The sequence below is a fragment of the Camelina sativa genome, chromosome 9 (assembly GCF_030686135.1).
Source record: "Camelina sativa cultivar CO46 ecotype springtype chromosome 9, ASM3068613v1".
NCBI classification, from domain to species: Eukaryota; Viridiplantae; Streptophyta; class Magnoliopsida; order Brassicales; family Brassicaceae; genus Camelina; species Camelina sativa.
In genome coordinates, this window is record NC_141888.1 from 21,034,548 (window position 1) to 21,055,327 (window position 20,780).

Sequence of the window (20,780 nt, forward strand, 5' to 3'; positions counted from 1 at the left end):
TCGAGTTGACCGAGCCGTTGACTATTTTGTCTTTTAGTATTTTTAGGGCTTCCACCCCCTCTCCTATATAAAGCCTTGTACCTGCAGCCACCAAAGAGTCCAGCTTTTTAGAATAGTCGGAAACCTAGTTTTTACCCTTTTGGGAATTATTCCTTTTGCACTTTTATTTTTCTTAGATCTTGTACTCTTTTAAGAGAGAAAACATAAGATTCTTGGATTTTGTTGGTTTCATAACTTTCAAGATATTAAGAATTTGTGTTTGATTCCTTCTTGAATATTGTATATCTTTGTCTTATCTTTCATTTGATGCAAATTTCAGTATTTTCTGGGCTTATGACTTTGATGTTCATCATGTGTTCTTGTGAGTAGTAGCTTAGGATCTTGAGGATGGGTTAGGCTGGGCTGTGTTTGAGGTTTGTTTGCTTTGGTCAAGCTTGATTGTGGTAGAATCTCTTCTAGGCTAGATGTTCTTAATGCTAATCCTGAACTGAGTGGTTAGGGTTTGATTTCAAGCATCTTAGCATCACACCAATGTTTAAGAAGCATAGATAAGGCTAGATCTAGAGCTTACCATTAGGCTTGCTAAGAGATTAGAGGTCTTGTTTGGTATGAGACATATTGCTTAATGCCTGCTTGTGTAGATTCTTTTCTTTGTGAGAACAAGTCTAGATATGCATAGGTTTGATTGTTTCTTGCCATGAGAGTGGATTAACCTTGTCTTAGAAATATATGTCTAGAGATTAGCTCAAAGTTTGCTTGAGATTTGTTGACCAAGTTAGATGACCTCATTCATTAGTCCAGCCCATGAATCCCTCCTCAAGGCCCTTCTTCTTTATTGATTTTTAAGTCTTAATCCTGCTGTTTGATCGTTGTTTGATTCGCTTGTGTATTACTCTGTTTTTCTTGTATTGATCTGTTTCACGGATTTGTCCAGCTCGACCCTGCACTCGATCTACACTCGATTGAGTGCTTGCTCGAGTTCATCCCCAGAACTCTTGTTTATGATTAGTAGTTGTCCTGTCTTATCTCTAGTCTCATTTTATTTGCATTTCTGTTGCATTTACTTATTGTCCTGTTCATTATTGTCTTGCATTAGTTCATTAGTATAGTTTCTATTTCTGTTCTAGCTTCATATTAGTTATAATCATTCTGTTCCATTTACATTTAGCATCTAGTTCTAGTAGCTTTACTTTCTGCTCTTTACATTTCATCAATAGGATTGTTAGTGACAGACATCCTTTGCATATTTGGCTTAACTTAGGCTCCTATACATATCTTGATTGTTCACAACTCTCAGATTGGATTGACACCTCTTATACTGCAACTGCATAAGGGGAATTGAAACACCTTACCATCCATTCATTCATATCTCACCATTGCATACATCCATCAATCCATATCACCCACCATAGAAGCCTTGTTTCAATTTGGCGCCGTTGCCCATTTGAGAGTGTTTTTGTGACATTTAGGATCAATATTAGTCTAAGATTAAGTTTGTTTATACACTTGTAAAGTTGCTGAACTCGAATCTTCTTTTTCTTGGCTGTCTTGAGTTTCAGGTACCCACTCGACCACCCACTCGAGCACCACTCGACCGAGTAGTGATCGAGCACTTGATTGAGTCAGACAGCATATCTAAATAGACACCAGTTCCCAGTTGACTCGACCACTCACTCGAGCCTGCGCTCGACCGTGCACCTGTTCGAGTCAGTTCATCAGTTTATTGATGCACACAAGGTCCAAGGGGAAAGACAATCTTCAAAGGCCTATTGACAACATCCACACACTGCAAAAGGGTTTGAGACATAAGCAAAAAAGAGTAGTTCAAGAACAGCAAGGAGATCAAGTGGTAATGGAGCAACAAGATCAAGTTCCAAGACCAAGCAACATTGGTGCTAGAGATGCACCCAATACCCACAACCAGAGAGCTGGCATTGTGCCTCCCACAGTCCCAAACAACAACTTTGAAATAAAGAGTGGACTGATCTCCATGATCCAATCCAACAAGTTCCAATGGAGGATCCTCTAGACCACATTGATGAATTTGATAGAATCTGTGGTCTTACCAAGATTAATGGAGTGAGGGAGGATGGATTGAAGTTGAGGCTCTTCCCATTTTCACTTGGAGATAAGGCTCACCTTTGGGAGAAGACTCTTCCTACTGGAGCAATAACCACATGGGATGCTTGCAAGAAGACTTTCTTGGCAAAATTCTTCTCAAATGCAAGGACTGCTAGATTGAGGAATGAAATTTCTGGGTTTGCTCAAAGAAACAATGTAAGCTTTTGTGAAGCTTGAGAGAGGTTCAAAGGATTTCAGACTCAATGCCCTCACCATGGCTTCAGCAATGAGTCACTCCTAAGCACCTTGTATAGAGGAGTGCTTCCCAAGATCAGGATGCTTCTTGACACAGCTTCAAATGGAAACTTCCTCAACAAAAATGTGGAAGAAGGATGGGAATTAGTTGAGAACCTTGCTCAGTCAGATGGCAATTACAATGAGGACTATGACAGAACCATAAGGTCCACCTCCACTGACCAAGAGGACAAATACAAGAAGGATTTGAAGATGGTCAATGAGAAGCTTGATAAAATCCTCCTTAGCCAATAAAAGTCCATTCACTTCATTGGTGAGGAAGAGGTTCAAGTTCAAGAAGGGGAGAATGAGTTTGCTGAGCTCTGTTATATGCAAAACCAGAGTGGATTCAAAGGCTACAACCAAGGAGGGTTCAAGAACAACAACCTCTCCTATAGAAGCACCAATGTTGCTAATCCACAAGACCAAGTGTATCCACCTCAACAGCCTCAACAGCAACAAAACTATGTCCCCAAACAACAACATCAAGTGTTCCAGCCTCAGTTGTGTCCCCCACCAGGGTTTCAGACTAACCAAGGCCAAGAACAAGACTTAAGAGCTATGATGCAACAGTTGTTGATTGGGCAAACACAAGGAAAGATTGAGGAAGCCAAACAGTTTGCTAAGTTGAATCAAAGGCTCACATCCCAGTATAATGACCTGAACATGAAGTTTGAAGGTCTCAACTCTAGAGTGAAGTATATGGAAAGCAACATTGCCTCTACTTCTGCTCCTAAGCCCAACCAACTCCCTGGAAAAGCTGTTCAAAATCCAAGGGAGTTCACTGCAAAAGCCATCCATATCTCTGATGAAGAAGTCACTGGGGACAGTGATATTCAAGATGGGGAGGATTAGTCAGTTATTGAAGCTTTGAGTGAAGTTTGTGCAAAGAAATCTGAACCCACCATTGCACTCGAGCAGGTACTCGAGCAAGCACTCAACCGAGTGCCTGATCGAGTGGTCGATCGAGCTGAAGGATCATGAGCTGTTAAACCTACTAAGTACATCCCTCCTGCTTACAAACCGCCTCTACCATTCCTTGGACGTTTCAAAGCACTGAGGATTAAGGAATTAAGGGAAATAATTGAGAAAAAGGAGATGTTGGCTAAGCAACAAGATGATGAGAAGGCTTTGTAGGAAGAAGTTGTGGTTGAGAAACAAGAGGAAGTGATGGCCATACAAGAGATCATCATTGCTTACCAAGAAGAGGAGAGAGGACCTGCCTTGGAACATTATGAACTATATCCTCTCTATAGAAATTTTTTGCTTGATTTGTCAAAGAAGAAGGCTCAAGCTCAAGATGAGAAGGATCTTGAGGACCTTGGAGGAGTGATCATCCCAATTAAGCTTAAGGATCCAGGTCCATTCTATCTGCCTTGCACACTTAGCTATCTCCACTACAACCAGTGCCTATGTGATATCGGAGCATCAATCAGTGTGATGCCCTATTCTATAACTCAAAAGCTTGGGCACACTGATTTCAAGTCCACCAACCTTCATGTATGCCTAGCTGATGGGTCAAATAGAGATATGGTTGGCAAGTTGGAGAACATTCCAGTGAAGATTGGGAGAGCAAGGGTTCATACTGATTTTGTGGTTCTAGAGATGGATAAGGAGCCTGAAGATCCTATCATTCTTGGGAGACCATTCTTAGCCACTGTTGGGGCAGTCATTGATGTCAAGGAAGGTCTTGTGACCTTGAACATTGCTGAGGGTATAGCTATGAAGTTCAACATCTATAACCCAACCAACCTTCCTACCATTGATGATCAACTTTCACTATAGAGGACAAAGGTGGTCAAGAAGGTTTAAGTGATAAATCTACTCCAAAGGCTGAGCCCTCTCTTCAAGAAGATTCTATGAAAAAGCTTCAGAGGTCAGTTCAAGAGTTGACTGGTATGGTTGAGGATCTCCAAGTCAAGATAAACAAGAGGTCTTTGAGGAAAGCAAGACCAAGGCTCAAAATCAAGAAGAAGTATGCTTTGTGTGTTAAGGGTGAGGTGATCAAGGATCAACTTCACAGTGAACAAGAGGTTCCAGGGAGGATTTCATCACCTCCTGGGTATCTAGACCAAGTCTAAGAAGGAAACCAAAGTCAAGCTTAGTGACTTTAAACAAGCTCACTAGGGAGGAAGTCCCTAAGGTATCCTTTGTAAATATGCTTTAATTTTTTAGTAGTTTTGATGTATTTTCTTTTATGTTTGCGTTGGGCAGGCCTTTTAATGAAAGTGTAGATGGGTATGGAGAAATTTGGACTTGGGGAAGGAGAAACGCAAGCCCACTCGACCAGCCCATGAGAGGTACTCGACCGAGTTGGCAAAGAAGAAAGGCCCATTTGATCCTCATTTCTCTAGAACGATCGAGTGGAGGGAAGAACAAGAAGAAAAATTTGAATTTTCAAACTTTGGTCAAGGGAGCTCGACCACGTGCTGGTCGAGTGGCAGCAAAAAGCAAGTCAAAGATTCCCATTTCAAATTTGAATGGTATGGACGCTCCACCCTTGTCTCCTTGTCCCCTTAGCTTCTTTAAATAGACCTTGCACGATCCTGTACCTCTCACACTCTCTCATTTGCTCAAAACAACTAAATTCAAGTTTTAAAATCTCTCTCAAAGTTTATCTTTTGCTCAAGCTTAGTTCTTTCAAGTTTTTGGGTCACTAACCTATTAACTTTGAGCTTTGAATCTATTCCCTTCAGTTCTGTTCAAAAATGTCTTCAAGAATGACCAGGAAATCTCAACAAGCAGCTGCAACCTCCATGGAACGTCGTGATGATTGCCTACAATCAAGAGGAGAATCTGGAAGAACCACTCGACGCCGCACTCGAGCAAGCACTTGACCGAGTGGTGGTCCGAGTGGTGGTCCGAGTGGTCGGTCGAGCCAGGTGCCGTGTCCAAGGAGTGATTCAGTTGAGGAAGATCCTGAGAGGACTGAAAGTGAGGAAGAAAAGGAGCCAACCCTTAATGAGTTCATGAGGAGACACAAGGCCAAAGGGAATAGGCCAGCAGTTGAGATTGAATAAGAGGAGATTGAAAGTGAGAGTGAGGAAGAAGATGAAGAAGAAGAGCTAGAGGATGATGGAGAAGCAGAATCTTGTGGGTTGACAAAGAGGCAGTTGTATGAAGCTTTCATGAGAATGGAGTTCTTGGGGACTAGATATCCTCACAAGGAAACCATGGAGAAGCTTGCCATTGATGAAGATGTGGAGTTTCTTTTTGAGAAGAGTAACTTAACCAAGTTCATGGGGCTTTGCATGGAGGGCTACAAAGAAGAAAGTTGTGAGTTTCTAGCCACTGTCAAGCTGCATACATATGCAGGGAAGGATGCTGAGGTTGGAGCTGGTCACATTTCCTTCACAATCAAAGGGAAGAAGCATGAGCTTTCAATGAAGAAGATAGCCAATGTGTTTGGTTTTGAAGTTGGGAGTAATAGAAGCTTGATGATACCAAGAGAGGAGCTCTATTCAGTTTGGGAAACCATTGGGGACAACAAACTCTACTCATCCTCCAATTCCAAGAGTTCAAGGATAAGGAGCCCAGTCCTAAGATACTTCCACAAAGCTCTTGCCAACACCTTCTTTGCTAGGAAGGAAACTGGGAATATCAATGAGGGTGAGCTTAAGATGATTGACAGGGCTCTCAATGGGATCATCCTTAAGGCAAGAGATGGACCCATCATTCTTGGGAGCACTGTGGAGACTAATCTTGCAATGGTGCTCATAGACCACATGGTATATTTGAGAAGTTGGGTAGGCAAGCTGGAGAACAAGGGCTAGATAGGAGCATTAACCATTGGAGGCATCATTACTCCAATTCTACAAGCTGCCAAGATCCCACTTAGAGGAGAAAGGGTCTCACCAAGATGGATTGACTCAAGCTACCTCACCTCTACTCTCATCCTAGCCAAAGAGATGCATCAAGGAAATCACATCTTAAATTTTGAGCTTCCAACACTTGGGAAGAAACAATTAATCTTGCGTAACCAAGAGCTCACCACCATTCAAGAAGGAGCCAACATTGACTTTTGGCCAGCTGAAGAGTACTTGTTTGATGGGACAGTTCAACCTAGAGTTGAAGAAGCTGGAAATGCACAAATGGCTGATGGGGAGGAGCAGTTTTACTTTGAGGATTATGAGCCCAACCCAAAGAATAGTAGAGGAGTGAGGGAGAATAGCAGGAGGTTGACACTTTTCCAAAAGTGGAGCAAGTGGCATGGGAAGAGGTTTGATAAGCTGAAGAAAAAGGTGACCAACATGGCTAAGTCTATCAAGGGCTTAAAGAAGGAGATTGCTGAGCTGAAGAGTGGAAACTCATCTCCAAGCCATTCGAGCCCTTTGAGGAGGAGTAGCTCAACTAAGCACTTTCAAGAGTTGCAAACCCCGTGGAACCAGCTAGAGCTTCAATGTATGAACCAAATCAGAGGAAGAGGAGTTCAAGTACCTGAGAACAACAATTTTCGAGGCACTCGACCGGGTCACTCGAGCGCCCACTCGACCGAGCACCCCCGATGTACTCGACCAAGTTCCAGCCCAGATCACCTTATGCCTTCCCACCTCTAGCTGCTTATCCAGGCTATCCAGGTTACCCTCCTATCCCACCCCAGTACTTCATGGATCCAGCACTCTACCAGCAGTTCTACCAGCAGCAGGCTCAGAATTTTGGCATCCGCGGTCCAGCTCGACTCCCCCACTCGAGCACGCACTCGACCGAGTGCCGGTCGATTGCCGTCGTCGAGCTGCCCCAATCTCAATCTCCAAGTGATCAACAAGACCCCAACTACACATTTGACAGTATGCAAGAGGATGTGGACAACTTCTTCTCCAACCCTTGAGGTACCACTATCACCTTCCCTTGTAATTATCATGGCGTTTGACATTGTGTTTTGTTTTTGATCTTGAATCCTCAATCAAATTTCTTTCACACAGAGGACTGTGTGATTTAAGTTTGGGGGAGGGTTTGAGATAGCATTTGACATTGTGCTTTGTGTTCTTATTTCAAATTTTTAGCATCATCATATTAGTATTTGCATAGCATCTAAGGCATAGAAAAACCCTAAAAATTTGAAATTTTTTTGCAAAAATCTTTATAAAAAAAGAGTGTTCATGTAGTTTGCATTGCATATTAGGATCTTGTTTAGCATGTTTCATGTAGGATTGTATAATATTTGCATTAGGGATCTATGATGAGTTTTTTCCTTATTAGTTTGCTTAATTCACTAGACTAGGATCAATGCCCAAGTTAATAGTACTTTGATGCTAGTTGAGTAGTTAGAAGCATAAGATTGAACCAAGCCTTGAATTCCTACATTGCATTTGGTCTAAATTGAAGCATGTTATGATTTGACACCATTTCCTACTTATAAGAACCTAATATTGAATTTCAATTATCAATGTGTGCATTGCTTTAAACTCATGGATACCATATACATATTTGGATCATCTTTCTCCTTTTCACCACTCTTGTTGATCCAAGTAGCTGATTTCCTCATTAAGAATCAGTTTCCCTACCCCTTAACCAACCCTTCTTTCAAGCCATAATTATTCTTGTGTGTGTGAGGCCTATTTTTTTGGGATTGAGCTTGGTAGAAAGTGTTAGGTTTGAACTGACAAGAGTAAAGCCTTGTGTTGTTCTAGTTTGCATTTTTCAAACTAGATAGGACTAGGTGGTTCACTTGTTGTGTTTGGGACTTGGCTGTTTTGAAAACAAAAAGAGGAAAAAGAGAAAGAAAAAGGGTAGAGTCTTCAAGAGGAGAATGTGTTTAAGCAAAGTCTAGTGAAAGGATGGGAAGTAAAAATTGTTGAAGATGGTTCTAGTTAAAGAAAAGAAAAGAAAGAAAAGAGAAGTCTAGCAAAAAGCTTGTATGTCTTAAGAATAAGAAGAAAAGAGAACCATAGCAAATAAGTAAGAATCCCCCATCCCACTAGAAATATCAAATAAGAAACCTCTCCTAAGACTTGAAAACGAAAAGAGAAAAGGGTGAAAGAGAAAGGAAGAAGTTAAAGGGTAGCACTAGGATCATTTGGGTTTTGATTGATAGGATAAACACTTTGGGTGCCTTTGGGTAGACAAGGTTTTGTTCTTGTATGTGTCTAAGTGTTCTTACCTTTAGCATTCTTCTAAAGCTCAATCCATTTTTATGAGAAAACCTTGATATTGATAAGCCCCACTCTAAAAAGAGACCATCATTGTCTCAAAACCTTTATCGCCAAGCCAAATGAGTTTTAAGCATTGCATAGAATTGATTCATGTTCTTGATTAATGAATGTTAAAGGAAATGGTTGATTTGAATGCATGTGGATATCTAAGGCTCAAATCAGTAAAGGTTGTGATATGCTTGTCTAAAATCTTTAAGTACAGCTCATTCAACTTGCATCATAGTACTAGTAACTTGGACATTGTTTCTAGATGGTCTATTTGCAAGCTTTAGAAGCTGAGATCCCACTTTCAAACCTCACCTACCTTCTTATGTCTTGATTATTTGCTTGAGGGCAAGCAAAGACTAAGTTTGGGGGTGTTGATGTTCATATATTTTACTTTGTTTTCCCTTAGTTTATTCACATCTTTTGCATCTTTTGCTAGTCATTTAGGCCATTATTGTGTAGCTTTAGGACTAATCATGCATTAGAGTATAGTTGCATTGCATTTGCATCTTTTCATGCATAAACAGGTGATTTTGGAGCTGAAGGAGCATGGAAGGAATCATGAGGAGAAAGCAAGAGAGAGTTAAGGCTGAAGCAACAAGGTCCAGAGTCCAACTCGACTGCTCACTCAACCAGACACTCGACCGTGTGCTGAGGAGGACTCGACCGAGTGGAGGAAGCAGAAAAAAAGCCAACTCGACCAGCCACTCGACCGAGCATAGGGTCGAGTTGACCGAGCCGTTGACTATTTTGTCTTTTAGTATTTTGAGGGCTTCCACCCCTCTCCAATATAAAGCCTTGTACCTGCAGCCACCAAAGAGTCCAGCTTTTTAGAATAGTCAGAAACCTAGTTTTTACCCTTTCGGAAATTATTCCTTTTGCACTTTTATTTTTCTTAGATCTTGTACTCTTTTAACAGAGAAAACATAAGATTCTTGGATTTTGTTGGTTTCATAACTTTCAAGATATTAAGAATTCGTGTTTGATTCCTTCTTGAATATTATAGATCTTTGTTTTATCTTTCATTTGATGCAAGTTTCTGTATTTTCTGGGTTTATGACTTTGATGTTCATCATGTGTTCTTGTGAGTAGTAGCTTAGGATCTTGAGGATGGGTTAGGCTGGGCTGTGTTTGAGGTTTGTTTGCTTTGGTCAAGCTTGATTGTGGTAGAATCTCTTCTAGGCTAGATGTTCTTAATGCTAATCCTGAACTGAGAGGTTAGGGTTTGATTTCAAGCATCTTAGCATCACACCAATGTTTAAGAAGCATAGATTAGGCTAGATCTAGAGCTTACCATTAGGCTTGCTAAGAGATTAGAGGTCTTGTTTGGTATGAGACATATTGCTTAATGCCTGCTTGTGTAGATTCTTTTCTTTGTGAGAACAAGTCTAGAGATGCATAGATTTGATTGTTTCTTGCCATGAGAGTGGATTAAACTTGTCTTAGAAATATATGTCTAGAGATTAGCTAAAAGTTTGCTTGAGATTTGTTGACCAAGTTAGATGACCTCATTCATTAGTCCAGCCCATGAATCCCTCCTCAAGACCTTCCTTGTTTATTGATTTTTAAGTCTTAATCCTGCTGTTTGATCGTTGTTTGATTCGCTTGTGTATTACTCTGTTTTTCTTGTATTGCTCTGTTTCACGGATTTGTCCAGCTCGACCCTGCACTCGATCTACACTCGATTGAGTGCTTGCTCGAGTTCCTCCCCAGAACTCTTGTTTATGATTAGTAGTTGTCCTGTCTTATCTCTAGTCTCATTTTATTTGCATTTCTGTTGCATTTACTTATTGTCCTGTTCATTATTGTCTTGCATTAGTTCATTAGTATAGTTTCTATTTCTGTTCTAGCTTCATATTAGTTATAATCATTCTGTTCCATTTACATTTAGCATCTAGTTCTAGTAGCTTTACTTTCTGCTCTTTACATTTCATCAATAGGATTGTTAGTGACAGACATCCTTTGCATATTTGGCTTAACTTAGGCTCATATACATATCTTGATTGTTCACAACTCTCAGATTGGATTGACACCTCTTATACTGCAACTGCATAAGGGGAATTGAAACACCTTACCATCCATTCATTCATATCTCACCATTGCATACATCCATCAATCCATATCACCCACCATAGAAGCCTTTTTTCACTCCACTTGCTTGAACATTAGAACATCTCTATATTATTGGATTTAATTTGAACTTTAATTTTCTTGCTTATGGAACTTGAATACCTGCTCATGGTAACTCTAAACTTGGGTTAGCACTCCATTTTTACCAATAATTTTGTTTAACCCGATTCATTTGTCCTACCCATGAACCCAAACCTTTCTTTCAAACCTTGTTGTGAATTGTTGAGTGAGGCCTCTTTCATTGTGCTATAGGTTGCGAAACCTTGAGAGTATTGAGAACGACAAACAACTGCCTCTTGATTTAGCTAAGTTAGAATTTGAATTAGCTAATAGATTCGGTTTTGAAAGATAGGTGGTTAGAATGTTTATTTGGGGTTGGGTTGTGAAATAAAAAACAAAATAAGAAAATTCCCTAAGGTTAGAATAAATTAGCTCTAAGTCTCTAAATTTTAAAAAAAAAAACAAAAAAAGATCTTGCTATAGTCTCCTAGAAAGAAAAGAAAATATATATATATATATTAGGAGTTTAGCAAAGAAAGAATAAATAAAAAAAAGAGCTAGAAGTTTTAAAGTCTAAACCTTAGGGAGTAAAAAAAAAGGAGTTAAAATCAAGGATGTGGGTAGTCTGATTCTAGGGGGTTTAAATTAAAAAAAAAAAGTGATTGAGAAAAGGGTAGATCATCAAGAGCTAAGCTTTGTATGCCCAAATTGTTCTCAGTCTTAGATAGTTTTCACAACTGTCTAGCATTCCTTCTTTTGAGAGAAAACCATCCAAAGAATTTGTTTGAAACCACCTTACTAAAAATCCTTACCCTTGAAATCGATTGAGCTTGATTCACCTTCCATTTCCAAGAATTCGCCAAACACTTAATTGAATGTGAAAGAGATGTTCTCTATCTTTAGTTGGAGGTTGAACTAGATCGATGCATGGTAATAAGCATAGAAATATATTTATAAGTATGTTGATTGATCTTATCACCATTAAACTATCTTTAGGGACTATAGCTTGAATCCTTCGCTAGGCATATTAAGGTTATGAGTTCCCGCTTTCAAACCGCACCCTCTTACTTCCTTGCTAGAGGACTAGCAAGATTTAAGTTTGGGGATCTGATAACTCTCTAATTTATATGTTTTTTGCATCCCTTTTTGTCCATATTTTGCATTGTTCATACCTCTAACTTAGCATTTTTAGGTCATTAACTGTAGGAATTCACTTTTAGACCATTTAGGGTGTTGCATTTCCGCATTTGCATATTTTGGATGAAAACATGTGCTAAAGGGCCAAAAATGGGGGAAAACAAGGACAACCCGAGCATGTACCCGAAGGAGCCATCGAGCTTCAAGGACAAGTCCGAACCCCAACACGATCGAGGAGGATCCAAGAGCATGAAGAGCAACCCGAAGATCCACCCGAGGAGTAACCCGACTTCACCCTCGTGTACCCCGTCAAGTAGACCATCGGGCAGGTCTGGGAAGCTAGGTCAAAAGGGTTTCCATATATAAATCCCCTCTTCCCCTAGCTCGCAAACGAGCACGCCGCAGACCCTCAAACCAGAGAGCGAGAGCTTCTGTGAGAGAACTGAGCGACCCAACATTTTTCCCTTTTTTTTTTACGTTTTCTTTCATAGTTTTGTTAGTTTTTCTTAGATTTCTATCTTGTACTCCTTCTACTCTATCTTTACCGTTTAATACAATGTCATTTTCATTCATTTTCGTTGCATTGTTATTCGTTGCTATGTCCGAGTAGTGTAGTAAAGTTTCTAGGGATGGGATAGATGATTTTGTGTTCTTGATCGGTTAGGATGCCTTAGTTTGATTGTAAATGATTGATAGATTTCCTTCTAGGTTGGTGTTCTTAATGCTGTCAACAGACCGGGAGGTTGAGATTAGATCTAGGCGCTTTAGCGACCGAGAGGTGTAGATAAGATGCATGATTTAGCCAATGCTAGAGGTTTACTTGACTCTTAGTAAGAGATTAGATGATTTTAAGTTTACTGACAATAATGAATCGATCTTAATGCCTGCTTGATCATATTGCTAGTGCGAGAGTGTGGTAAGTGATCAAAGTTTGATTGTTGCTAGTGCGAGAGTGTGGTGACAAAGTTTTAGAGATTCATTGTCTAGGAAATAATTGCTTGAGGCATGTAAGGCATCTGTACTGGTCTAGAATACTTAGGATTCAATTACCCCATCCTTAGAAGCTTTCGTATTTTAATTGTTTACATTTTCTTTACCTACTCGACCACTTACTCGATCAGGTACACGATAACCTGTATCGAGTAATAGCTTGAGCTGTTCATATCTCACTTGCTTACTCGATCATCCCACTCTATCATGTACTCGATTGCTTGCATCGAGTGCTTAGGTCGTGTGGTTTCTTTGTTTATATTCTTTTCTTTTATTTATTTTAGGATTGTTAGAACCAAAACCCTATCTGCTTGGCATGACTTGTATTGTTCTGATCATATCCTTCCTGCTAGCAATAGACAACCATTTTGATTGATAACCCTTTGTACTACAACTGCATAGGGAATTGATACCCTGGGTGAAAACCTGTCTATCAGAACCCTTCTTCTCCATCCTTGGTTAGAGCAGTTTTGAGATGATCCTCCTCAGCTAGTTCCTCCAACAGCTCATCAGCCAACTTATCCATCTCTTCAATGTAGAAGACTTGTCCTCCTATTGTTGCCTTCTTCAAAGTATCCTTGATGTCAAACCTCATGATGAAGTCGTTGAAACAAGTATTTCTTATGTTTGTGGTGATGATGGTGGATGTATGCAAAGATGATATATGAATGGAATGATGGATGGGTGTTTCAATTCCCCTTTATGCTATTGCATTACAAGAGGTATCAATCCTAAATGAGTGTTTGTGAACAGATAAGATGTGCATATGAATCTAAGTTAAGACAAATGTAATGATTGTTTGTCACTAACAATCCTAAGATGGAAATGTAAAGATGCAGAAAGTAAACTACAAGAACCAAGAACTAAATGCAAATGAAACTGAATGATTGAAACTGTAATGAAGCAAGAACAGAAATAGAAACTACTACTAATGAACTAATGCAAGACAATTAATGAACTGAAAGCTAAATGTATGCAACTGGAATGAAACAGGAATGAAACAAGACAAGCACAAATCATAAACCAGAGTTTTGGGGATGAACTCGAGCAAGCACTCGACCGAGTGTAGATCGAGTGGGAGGTCGAGCTAGTTCAATCCGGAAAACAGAGCAACACAACAAAAACAGAGCAACACTAAAACCAATCAAACAACAAGCAAGCTACAAGATTAAGACTTAGAAATCAATAAACAAAGAAGGTTCCTGAGGATGGTTTCATGGGAAGAACTAATCATTGTGGTCATCTAACTTGGTCAACAAAACTCAAGCAAACTTTGAGCTAACCTCTAGACATATAAATCTAAGACAAGTTTCTCCCACTCTCATGGTCAAGAAACAATCAAACCTATGCAATTCTAGACTTGTTCTCACACAGTAAAGAATCTACACAAGCAGGCATTAAGCAATACATATCAAACCAAACAAGACCTCTAATCTCTTAGCAAGCCTAATGGTAAGCTCTAGATCTAGCCTTATCTATGCTCCTTAAACATTGGTGTGATGCTAAGGAGCTTGAGATCAGATCCTAACCTCTCAGTTCAAGATCAGCCTTAAGAACATCTAGCCTAGAAGAGATCTACAACAATCAAGCTTGACCAAATCACATAAACCACAAGATGAATCCTACCTAACCCATCCTCAAGATCCTAATATGACTACTCACAACAAGACATGATGAAATAAATCAAAAACCCTGAAAATATTGAAACTTGCATTATTAGAAAGATAAAACTGAGATCTTTAATATTAATCAAAGGATGAAACTCAAATTCTCAATATTAAGAAAGTTATTGAACCAACAATATTGAAGAATCTAAGAGTTTTCTTAAAGAAGTACAAAATCTAATAAAATGCAAAAGGAATAATGCTAAAAAAGGTAAAAACTAGGTTTTTGGGAATATCTAAAAGTCTGGACGCTTTGGTGGCTGCAGGTACAAGGTCTTATATAGTGGGGAAGTGGAAGCCCTAAAAATAGAAAAAGTCAAAGCGGTCAACGGCTCGGTCAACTCGACCTGTGCTCGGTCGAGCTAGGGGTCGAGCTGGCTCCTCACGTGCAATCTCCACCGGTCGAGTCCTCCTCAGCACACGGTCGAGTGTCTGGTCGAGTGTGCGGTCGAGTTGGACTCTGGACCTTGGTTCTTCAGCCTTAACTCCCTTGTTTCCTCCTCAAGATTGCTTCACATCTCTTTTCCATTGCTTCCATGCTCCTTGAGCTCCAAAATCACCTGTTTATGCATGAAAAGATGCAAATGCAATGCAACTAAACCCTAATGCATGATTAGTGCTAAAGCTACACAATAATGGTCTAAATGGATAGAAAAAGATGCAAGAGATGTGAATAAACTAAGGGAAAACATGGTAAAATATATGAACATCAACACCCCCAAACTTAGTCTTTGCTTGCCCTCAAGAAAATAATCAAAGACATAAGAAGGTGAGTGAGGTTTGAAAGTGGGATCTCAGCTCCTAAAGCTTGCAAATAGACCATCTAGAATCAATGTCCAAGTTACTAATACTATGATGCAAGTTGAATGAGCTGGAATTTAAAGACCTTAGACAAGCATATCACAACCTTTATTGATTTGAGCCTAAGACATCCACATGCATTCAAATCAACCATTTCCTTTAACATTCATTAAACAAGAACATGAATCAACTCTATGCAATGCTTAAACTCATTTGGCTTGGTAATAAAGGGTTTTGAGACAATGATGGTCTCTTTTTAGAGTGGGGCTCATCAATATCAAGGTTCTCTCATGAAAATGGATTGAGCTTTAGAAGAATGCTAAAGATAAGAACACCTAAACTCATACAAGAATAAAACCTTGTCTACCCAAAGGTACCCAAAGTGTTTATCCTAGCAATCTAAACCCATATGATCCTAGTGCTACCCTTTGCTCCTTCTTTTCTCTTTAACCCTTTTCTCTTTTGGTTTTCAAGTCTTAGGAGATGTTTCTTATTTGATCTTTCTAGTGGAATGGGGGATTCTTTCTTATTGCTATGGTTCTCTTTTCTTCTTATTCTTAAGACATATAAGCATTTTGCTAAACTTTTCTTTTCTTACTTTTCTTTTTCTTAACTAGAACCATCTTAATCAACACTTTACTTCCCATCCTTTCACTAGACTTTGCTTAAACACAATCTCCTCTTAAAGACACTACCCTTTTTCTTTCTCTTTTCTTTCTTTTCTTTTCAAAACAGCCAAGTCCCAAACCCAACAAGTGAACCACCTAGTCCTATCTAGTTTGAAAAATGCAAACTAGAACTACACAAGGTCTTACTCTTGTCAGTTCAAACCTAACACTTTCTACCAAGCTCAATCCCAAAAATAGGCCTCACACACTCAAGAGCAAACAAGGCTTGAAAGAAGGTATGGTTTAGGGGTAGGGGAACTGATCTAAATGATTTAATCAGCTACTTGGATCAACAAGAGTGGTAAAAAGAAGAAAGATGATCCAAGTATGTATATGGTATCCATGAGTTTAAAGCAATGCATATATTGATAATTAAAAGTCAATATTAGGTTCTTATAAATATGAAATGGTTTCAAATCACAACATGCTTAAACTTAGATCAAATGCAATGCAAGAATTCAAGCTTGGTTCAATCTTATGCTTCCTACTACTCAACTAGCATCAAAGTACTAATAACTTGGGCATTGATCCTAGTCTAGTGAATAGGCTAGCTAACAAGGAAATACTCATCATAGATCCCTAATGCAAATATTATACAACTCTACATGAAACATGCTAAACAAGATCCTAATATGCAATGCAAACTACATGAACACTCTTTTTTTTATGAAGATTTTTTTTTCAAAATTTTTCAAATTTTTATGGTTTTTCTATGCCTTAGATGCTAATGCAAGTGCTAACATGATGATGATAAAAATTTGAAATAAGAACACAAAACACAACATCAAATGCTATCTCAAACCCTCCCCCAAACTTAAATCACACAGTCCCTTGTGTGAAAAAGTTGTGTGAGGATTCAAGATTTAAACACAACACAAAACACAATATGAAATGCAATGGTATAAACAATGGTAAGGTGATAGTGGTTACCTTAGGGATTGTGGAAGAAGTTGTCCACATCCATCTGCATGCTGTCATAGGAGTAGTTGGGGTCAGGCTGGTGGCTTGGAGAAGGACTTTGGGGCAGCTCGATGACTCCGATCGACCTTGACTCGGTCGGGTACGTGTCCGAGTGGGGGGGGTCGAGCTGGACTGCGAGTCTCCAAATCCTGAGCCTTCCTCTTCTATTCAGACTCCCTAGCGTGCCTAACCATGAAAATACTAAAGCAAAAATCAAAATACCAAAATTCCAAAGCAATATATACAGGGATACCTTAGGGACTTCCTCCCTAGTGAGCTTGTTTAAAGTCACTAAGCTTGACTTTTGATTGCCTTTTCAGGCTTGAGTTAGAGACCAAGGAGGTGATGAAATCCCCCTGGTTCTATTTGGTAACCCTGGTGTTCCTTCTTGATCACTACCTCATTAGCACTTGAACCATGTTTCTTTTTAACCTTGAGCTTTGGCCTTGCTCTCTTCAAAGTCCTTTTGTTCAGCTTGACTTGGAGATCCTTGACTAAAGCAGTCATTCCTTGAACAGAATTCTTAAGCTTCTCCACTGAATCTTCTTGAAAGGTTAGCTTACCCCTTGAAGCAGTTTCCCCACTTGAGACCTCATGATCCTCCTTTCTTTTGATAGTGTAAGGTGGATCATATTTGGAGGGCAGATTAGTGGGATTGTTGATATCAAAATTCATAGTGAAGTCTTCAGTCAGGTGGAGCTTGATAGTCCCCATCTTCACATCAATAACTGCCCCAACTGTAGCTAAGAATGGCCTTCCCAAGATAAGAGGGTCTTTAGGCTCTTTTTCCATACTCATGATTGCAAAATCAGTTGGGATCCTTGCTTCTCCTATTTTGATAGGGAGATTTTTAATCACTCCAACCACATCCCTCTTGGATCCATCTGCTAGACTGACATAGTAGTTGCTGTCCTTGAAGTCCTCATACCCCAACTTCTCAGCCACTGAGTATGGTATCAAGCTCACTGAAGCTCCTAAATCACAAAGGCACTTATTGAAGTGCATGTAGCTGATGGAACATGGTATGTTGAATGAGCCTGGATCTTCAAGCTTTGTTGGGACAATAGCTGTCCCAATCTCTTTCAAATCCTTCATATCTTGGTCATGAGCCCTCTTCTTTGACATCTCAAGTAAAAAATCCTGATAGAGAGGGTATGGAGCATACTGTTCCAAAGCAGGTCCTCTCTCATCTTCTTGGTAAGCAATGATAGTTTCTTGTATAGCCATTACTTCCTTCAAGATTTTCACTTCCTCTTGTTGCAAAGCCATCACTTCTTCCTTCTTCTCAATGACAACCTCCTGTTGTATGGCCATTCCATCCTTCTTTTCAATGACTACTTCTTCCTTCAAAGCCATCACTTCCTTAATGACAACCTCTTCTTTCAAGGCTTTCTCCTTCTCTTGTTGCAAAGCTATCTTCTCCTTTTTCTCAATGATCTCCCTCAATTCCCTTATCTTTTGAGCCTTGAAACGTCCTGGGAATGGTAGAGGCGTTTTGTAAGCAGGAGGAATGTATCTAGCATGCTTAACAGCTTCTGTGTCTGCAACTCGATCAGTCACTCGATCATGTACTCGATCGTGTGTGTGGTCGAGCACCTGGTCGAGTGGTTTCTCTGCCTCAGTCTGCTGAGTAAAACCTTCACTCTGGGCTTCAATTAGTGACCAACCCTCCCCACCTTGAACCTCACTGTCCTCAGTGACATATTCCTCATGGAGATGGATAGCTTTAACAGTGATCTCCCTTGGGTATGGAATAGCTTGTTCAGGAAGTTGGTGTGGATTAGGAGCTGAAGTAGAAGAAATGGAGCTCTCCATGCACTGAAATGAAGAGGTCAGACTCTCAAGCTGGTTACTCAGGTCATGAGCATAAGAATCCAATGTTTGGTTCAGCTCTCCAAACTGCCTTGCTGCCTCAATCTGCTGATTGGCTTGCCCAAGCAATAATTGTTGCATCATAGCTCTTAAGTCATGTTCTTGGGCTTGGTAGGTCTGAAACATTGGAGTGGGACACCATTGAGTCTGGAAACCTTGTTGCTGGTGCATGGGTGCATAATAGAACTCACTGCCTTGAAACATGGTTACTGACTCGAACAGACACACGGCCAAGCACAGGCTCGAGTGGATGGTTGAGTCGACTGGGAAGCGGTGTCTACTTAGATCCGGCGTCTGACTCGACCGGGTGCTCGATCACGACTCGGTCGAGTTGTGGTCGAGCTGATGGTCGAGCTAGTACCTCAAATGGAACTTCAACCCAACAACAGAAGATTCAAGTGTAAAAACGAACTTAATCTTAGACTAATATGGATCCTAAATGTCACAAAACACACTCAAATGGGCAACATCGCCAAATTGAAACAAGTATTTCTTATGTTTGTGGTGATGATGGTGGATGTATGCAAAGATGATATATGAATGGAATGATGGATGGGTGTTTCAATTCCCCTTTATGCTATTGCAGTACAAGAGGTATCAATCCTAAATGAGTGTTTGTGAACAGATAAGATGTGCATATGAATCTAAGTTAAGACAAATGTAATGATTGTTTGTCACTAACAATCCTAAGATGGAAATGTAAAGATGCAGAAAGTAAACTACAAGAACCAAGAACTAAATGCAAATGAAACTGAATGATTGAAACTGTAATGAAGCAAGAACAGAAATAGAAACTACTACTAATGAACTAATGCAAGACAATTAATAAACTGAAAGCTAAATGTATGCAACTGGAATGAAACAGGAATGAAACAAGACAAGCACAAATCATAAACCAGAGTTCTGGGGATGAACTCGAGCAAGCACTCGACCGAGTGTAGGTCGAGTGGGTGGTCGATCTAGTTCAATCCGGAAAACAGAGCAACACAACAAAAACAGACCAACACTAAAACCAATCAAACAACAAGCAAGCTACAAGATTAAGACTTAGAAATCAATAAACAAAGAAGGTTCCTGAGGATGGTTTCATGAGAAGAACTAGTCATTGTGGTCATCTAACTTGGTCAACAAAACTCAAGCAAACTTTGAGCTAACCTCTAGACATATAAATCTAAGACAAGTTTCTCCCACTCTCATGGTCAAGAAACAATCAAACCTATACAATTCTAGACTTGTTCTCACACAGTAAAGAATCTACACAAGCAGGCATTAAGCAATACATCTCAAACCAAATAAGACCTCTAATCTCTTAGCAAGCCTAATGGTAAGCTCTAGATCTAGCCTTATCTATGCTCCTTAAACATTGGTGTGATGCTAAGGAGCTTGAGATCAGATCCTAACCTCTCAGTTCAAGATCAGCCTTAAGAACATCTAGCCTAGAAGAGATCTACAACAATCAAGCTTGACCAAATCACATAAACCACAAGATGAATCCTTCCTAACCCATCCTCAAGATCCTAATATGACTACTCACAACAAGACATGATGAAATAAATCAAAAACCCAGAAAATATTGAAACTTGCATTATTAGAAAGATAAAACTGAGATCTTTAATATTAATCAAAGGATGAAACTCAAATTCTCAATATTAAGAAAGTTATTGAACCAACAATATTGAAGAATCTAAGAGTTTTCTTAAAGAAGTACAAAATCTAATAAAATGCAAAAGGAATAATGCTAAAAAAGGTAAAAACTAGGTTTTTGGGAATATCTAAAAGTCTGGACGCTTTGGTGGCTGCAGGTACAAGGTCTTATATAGTGGGGAAGTGGAAGCCCTAAAAATAGAAAAGTCAAAGCGGTCAACGGCTCGGTCAACTCGACCTGTGCTCGGTCGAGCTAGGGGTCGAGCTGGCTCCTCACGTGCAATCTCCACTCGGTCGAGTCCTCCTCAGCACACGGTCGAGTGTCTGGTCGAGTGTGCGGTCGAGTTGTACTTTGGACCTTGGTTCTTCAGCCTTAACTCCCTTGTTTCCTCCTCAAGATTGCTTCACATCTCTTCTCCATT

At 39.8% G+C, this 20,780-nt stretch overlaps 1 non-coding gene across 1 annotated transcript; it reads right to left on the reverse strand.

Moving 5' to 3' along the window:
• Window positions 1–2,235: 2,235 nt before the first annotated feature.
• Window positions 2,236–2,342, reverse strand: LOC147938416 (small nucleolar RNA R71). Its single transcript, XR_015567574.1, has one exon. It is a non-coding gene; the product is annotated as a small nucleolar RNA R71 (small nucleolar RNA).
• Window positions 2,343–20,780: the final 18,438 nt, after the last annotated feature.